Source organism: Homarus americanus, unplaced genomic scaffold (genome assembly GCF_018991925.1).
Source record: "Homarus americanus isolate GMGI-L3 unplaced genomic scaffold, GMGI_Hamer_2.0 scaffold6317, whole genome shotgun sequence".
Taxonomy (NCBI): Eukaryota; Metazoa; Arthropoda; class Malacostraca; order Decapoda; family Nephropidae; genus Homarus; species Homarus americanus.
The window spans coordinates 20,853,744-20,859,743 of NW_024730668.1; positions in this window are offsets into that span (position 1 = coordinate 20,853,744).

The following is a 6,000-nucleotide window of genomic DNA, read 5'->3' on the forward strand; positions in this document are numbered from 1 at the left end:
ATACGACCCTCGGAATAATGAGGTAGGAAGGACTTCAGACTTTTGACCGAGTGCCTGTGACTGTTTTGCCTTGACTACTGTACAAGAGTAACCCAATCCCCTCAGAAGCTAATCATCTGCCCCAAAGAATCTAGTAGGACCATGAAGAAGACTCACAAAAAAATACAGTATAAATCAACAACCTTTATACTCAGACTTGGTGTCCTTAAGAGGGATATTTATGCCAAATATGAACATCTTCACTTACTTGACTCTTCCTGTAGAGCACAGAAACACACACAAACAAGCAGTGGACAGAGGTGACTGTTTCATTGGTGGTGATGATGATCATTGAGTAGAAGATGACAATTAATTTTGACCATGGAGAAAGCGATGACGACATAAAACTGACTGTCGAAGCTTATGAAAGTTTTGACTGGCTAAGACTAACTGACTGAGGCTGTGAAGAGGTATTTATTGATGGGCAAAGACATTGACTAAAACTGACTGTATTTCAGGTTGTGATGAAGCAGTGAATGATTAAGACTGTTTGAAGATAACATGAATGGTTAAGACTGAATATGACAGGGTCCTGTGTTAGAGTGAATCTAGTTAAGAGCTGTAGCTACAACACTGACTTGGTTTCTGGAAGTGAGGGCATCCATAAATATCTCTTAGGTTGGGAATGAGCCCCCAAGAGTAAATTCATGCCAGGCTGGAATCACCCATTGAGAATAAGGACAGAGAAACTGAAGTTGAAACCTGATTATGTCTAAGTGGTACTCTTAACATTGACTGATAGACTGAGAGATCAATGCCTATAACTGGCTGAGATTTAAGACTATAACAATGATTGAGAGACAAGTGACTAACTATAGTCTTACAACTGTAACCGAGAGATATTTGATTATAATTGTAACTAAAACACCTTTTGTTATAATTAACTGATTGACTTAAGAATATAACTGAGAGACTCATAATTGGTATGACAGACTGATGACTGCAACTTAGAAAAAGACTCCTGCCATAAAGTGTGACAGAGATTATCTGCCTGAAATTGGACTGAGCGACTTCTGAATACAGTATACAATATAATGATGCCCAGAAGTTTTATGACTGTCCAAGAGAGAGGACTGGAACTGGAACTATCTTAGACATCAATCAACATTGAGTACTATGAATGTAACTCTGACTTGTAACAGTGACCTAAGATTGTAACTGTGACAGAGACCTATGACTGACTAAGTCTTATGACTAACTGTGACTGTGAGACTTATGATTAACTGTGTTTGAATTCTTATGAATGTTACTGAGAGTGAAAGATGCTGAACTATGAGACTTATGACTATATCTGTGACATGGCTTATAACCAACTGACTGAGACATAATTACAAGAGAATTTGAGAAATATGTTTAGAACTGAGACAGACTGTTAGATTAATAAGATTATATGATGAGAGACTTATGACTGACTGACCGAGACTTATGGTCATAACTGTATCTCAGACTTGTTACTATACAGTAACTATGACTAAGATCTTTGCTACTATAACTGTAACGGAGAATGGCATCTCAGAGTAATTGATAGACTTATGTCTGTTACCAAGAGATTGTGTATTTAACTCCTGACTATAACTGTGGCTACTAAGATAAGTTTCCGGAAAAAAAAAAAAAAAAAAAAACCCCATCCCTGGAATTTTCTGGGTACTGGAAAAATTTTCTCGGAAGTTCCAAAAATTGCACATTATATTATCTCTCAAACCCGGAAAGAAATCCCCATCCCAGAATTTTCCAGGTATCGGGAAATGTTTCTCTGAATATCCGGAAAATGTGCTCGATTTTCATCTCTCAATTCCGAGAAAATTTTCCCAGTACCCGGAAAATTCCAAGGATGGGGTTTTTTTTTTCTGGGTTTGCGAGCTGAAAATGAGGGGTATTTTCCTGAAATTCTGATAAATTTTTTCCAGTCACCAGAAAATTCTGGGGATGGGAGATATTTTTCCGGCTTTGAGAGATGAAATAATGCATCATTCTGGAAAATTCTGGTACCTGGAAAAATTCCAGGGATGGGGGATTTTTTTCCAGGTTCGAGAGATGAGGTAATGCACAATTTCCGGAACTTCCAAGAAAATTTTTCCATTACCTGGAAAATTCCAGGGATGGGGAATTTTTTTCCCAGCTTTGAGAGAGTCGTCTCGTTACCCAGAAATCTCTCATTCCCGGAAGTGCTCTGTATCAATTGTTCCAGCTAATGGAGATATCAGTGCTGTGAAACTGACAGTTCTCTGGGTATTTAGTTAAAATTTCAGACTATAGCACTGACAGACTCATTTAGACTGTTCATCTAAAATCACAGCTGAAGAAATTTTTACTGGAAACAAAATGCACAGTATAAAAATAGTTTATATTTGACTTTTTTCATTATAACATCGTTGTTAAATATAAAAAACAATGGCGTGATATATTGTGCATCTCCTTCATCCTGTTCAATGTGTTGATGACATGTCAGTGACATCTCTTAACACTACCGGGCTTCCTAGCTACCATTATGTGGTCTAGTTTATGCATTATCAACTGTTGGCTTCCTGATTATCGTACCTGAAGTAATATTTCAATACTATAAGGCCAAAGTTGTGTATATTCATTACTTGGTAATATATTAAGAAAATTTTATACCTTTTTCAAGTGGCTAATGTGGTTTCTGAACACAGTTACAGTACAGGACTTGTTAAATATTTGTAGCTGCTTTATCCACTTGGATGATACTATGCAACCAATAAATGAATATTACAAATAATTACTGATAACCTATGGTCCTAGCACCAGTAGTCAACCATTAATAATATTGGTGTTAAAGATAAGCATTCACAATCCTAAGATGGTTAAGCCAAATTGATACCAACACAGATTTTTTTAGATTGGCATATTTGGCTTATAATTGAAAAGACAATTCTAAATAATATCAGCCTCCCACTATTTGGGATTCCAGTATGACATGACTAAGGACTTGAGGCAGCTTGTGAATGTTTGCTCACCTACAGTAGAGTATGATACCAGTCAACATACTACGTCTATAATGACATCTACCAGTCAGATGGATACATCATAAGCTCTCTTATGGAGGAGACCATTCACCAACACTATTCTACAATACTTCTTTCAATATCGTCTATGTTGTTGACCTGTTGATTTAAGCAAGATTTTAATCTGTATTTGTAAACATTTTCGTAAATTTATCGCATAAATGACATTTCATTTACCTCCCTAATGACAATCCAGTTGTTTAAACAGCTTACTGACTTCCCTGGTATCACCAGGGACAAAGTATACCTTTCAGAGCAATTTCCAGAAATTATAATTTTATGGCCATTTTATATGCTTGTGTGTGTTAGCCTCGATTACCTGATAGCAGCTGCCCAAGCTGCACAGTCTCTTGCAGCCTTTCTGAACAGGTTCTTATTTCTGAAGTCATTTCCCACAATGTCTCATGTTATTCATGGCCTACCCCTAGCACTCCTCCCATCAATATTTTAACTCATTCACCTCGACCCAGTTGGTTTCTTCCATTCTCTTCATGTGCCTGAACCATCTCAGCTTACCTCTACACAAAACTTCACTAATACTCTTAATGAATAAAGAATATAAAATTTTGTTTGAGTCTGGTCCCACCTAGCCTGAACCCCTTCTTGGTATGCACAGTAAGACGCTTCCAAGTCAGACTATATGAGGCTTGAATCTGTCTGACTTATCTGGGTGCTATTGATGCTAGTGTAGTGAAGAGGCAATGTAAGACCGTTACCCTGGCTACGAAAATGGATATATTAGCCCGTTTTGAAAAAGGGGAACGTGCTGAGGACATAGCCGCTGTGCTTGGTCTAACCTCCACAATGGTGCATACTATCTGGGCCAACGCTGACGAGATTAAGGTTAATGCTGGAAGTGGTTCTTTTCTGAGTGCAACAAAGACAACTTGTAATAGAAGCACTGTGATAGAGAAGGTGGAAAAGATGCTGGCAATGTGGATGGAGGACCAGAATCAACGCAATGCCCCTGTGAGCCTTATGGTTGTCCAGCATAAGACCAGATCCTTGTTTGACAACAATAAAGGCAGAAGAGGGTGAAGGAAGAGACCTTTACAGCCAGCCGAGGATGGTTTCAACGATTTAAGCATCGTTATAACTTCCACAATATTAAGATGACTGGTGAAGCTGCCAGTTCAGATACGGTTGCTGCCGAGACATTCCCGCCAGAATTCAAATGGATTATCCAGGAAGGAGGCTAATCATCGAACCAAGTCTTCAATGTGGATGAGACTGGTCTCTTTTGGAAGAGAATACCTGAGAGGGCCAATACCTCCAAGGAGGAGAAAAGAGCGACAAAAGACTGCTTGACGCTGCTGCTTGGCGCGAACGCTGCCGGTGACTTCAAGCTGAAGCCTATGCTGATTTCTCGTGCTGCTAACCCACAGGCCCTGAAAGGTTACTCTAAGGATCACCTTCCTGTCATTTACAAGGCAAACAAGAAGGCATGGTTAACCGGCGCCATATTTAGCTTGTGGAATACTGTGCCAAGGGGAACCTTGACTTCAAAATTCTTCTGATCCTTGACAATGCTCCAGCTCATCCTCCCAATCTCGACGACTTGCATGACAGTGTAAAAGTTGTATTCCTGCCACCAACACGACAGCACTGATGCAGCCTGTGGACCAAGGCGTCATTGCCACATTCAAGGCGTAATATTCACGACGAACCATGGCCCAGCTGCTCAAGGCTACAGATGGAGATAATAAGCCTACGATCCGAGAATATTGGCATGGCTTCAACATTCTTCATGCAACTGACAACATTGGCAAGGCATGGGAAGAGGTTTCAGAAAGTTGCCTGAATAGTGGGGTAAATTGGGGCCAGAGTGTGTCAACAGTTTTACGGGATTCACGGACTTAGTCCCAGCAGTGAATAGGGATATCCTTAGCTTGGCTAGACAGGCAGGCTTTGATGAGCTGGAACCAGAGGATATTGAGGACGTCCTGGCATCAGATACAGAAGAGCTTACCAATGAGGATTTGCAACAACTAATAGAACACAGTCCCGTTGAAGACAAAGGCAGTGGCAGAAGCGTTCAACATGATCCAGCAAGGTATGCTCCTGCCCTCCTCTGCTCCCACCCTCCTCCTCTGCTCCCACCATCTGCCTCCTCTGCTTCACTACCCACCACACACTCTCTCTACCACCTCCACCCATCGGTGAGTACCCATACAAACTTGGGAGTTGTATATGCATGCACTATTTGCTATAGAAATGGCAATGATTTTCTGTATATGTAATGTATTTCATGGGGCAAAGGGAGGCTCAGGAACATAATTCCAGAATTTTATCTATTTCTAATTGGGAAAATTGATCCTCTTAACGTTGTTTCATATAACATCGTGTTTTCAGGAGCGTAACCCTGACGTTGCGAGGACTTACTGTATCACATTTTACCTTTTCTGTACTTTTCGAGTATTTCTCTTGAAGTTTTTACTAATCTTAGTATTTCTTCATTTGTTTTCCTGTCAGCATAGCATATTCTTAGCATTTGCCTATAATACCACATTTCAAAGGCCCCCAACCTCCTCCAGTGTCTGCTGAAAGTGTCCACATACTGTATATGATCCATAAAACAGTCGTTGCCATATAAAGCCTTTCAGCAGATTTTTCTCAAATCTGTTTGCTTAAAAGGCCACACTAATTCACTGAGGAAGCTCTAAATATGAACAAAAGATTGAGTATGCAGCAGAGCAATAGTTATGAAAAAAAAAAATAGGTAGTAAATGATGCCTCGCCCAGCTACTGCCTCATGCAACTGCCACATAAGTCTCATCCGACTTACAAAAGTCCAACTTAGAGGCAATGCAATTGAATTGAACAATTACCACACAGAGTACTGTATTACATAATGCTGGACTATCTGAAATGACAAAAAAAAGTAGATAATTTAAAGTCATGAGCCATGTGAGTATAGGAATATAATGAAATGGTTATC